Here is a 325-nt window from a genome sequence, read left to right as displayed (position 1 = left end):
CAAACATGGGCTGCAGAAATAATTAAATCACACACACTAAAACTTTAAATAAGTCTAAGGTGTTTTGTTCATCTTAGCTGGCCACGAGGCTCAACCACGCCCCCCCAGCAAGGATACAATAACCATATTGTAAGCATTGTAGCTGCTGTTTATAACTGATATATGTAACATGAATTTACCGCTAGGGGGCTTTTATTTTATCTGATAGAGAACGTTAATCTTCACTCACACTAGTTTTAATGTTTGACAGCATTCTGAATTTGCTCTATTATTGTCTAACTTTGCACAAGTAGTTTATGGGTGACTAAAGGAATGGAAACTTAGG

The sequence above is a fragment of the Carassius gibelio genome, chromosome A7 (genome assembly GCF_023724105.1).
Source record: "Carassius gibelio isolate Cgi1373 ecotype wild population from Czech Republic chromosome A7, carGib1.2-hapl.c, whole genome shotgun sequence".
Lineage (NCBI taxonomy): Eukaryota > Metazoa > Chordata > Actinopteri > Cypriniformes > Cyprinidae > Carassius > Carassius gibelio.
The sequence above is the reverse complement of the archived record's forward strand: the minus strand, read 5'-3'. Positions refer to the sequence as shown.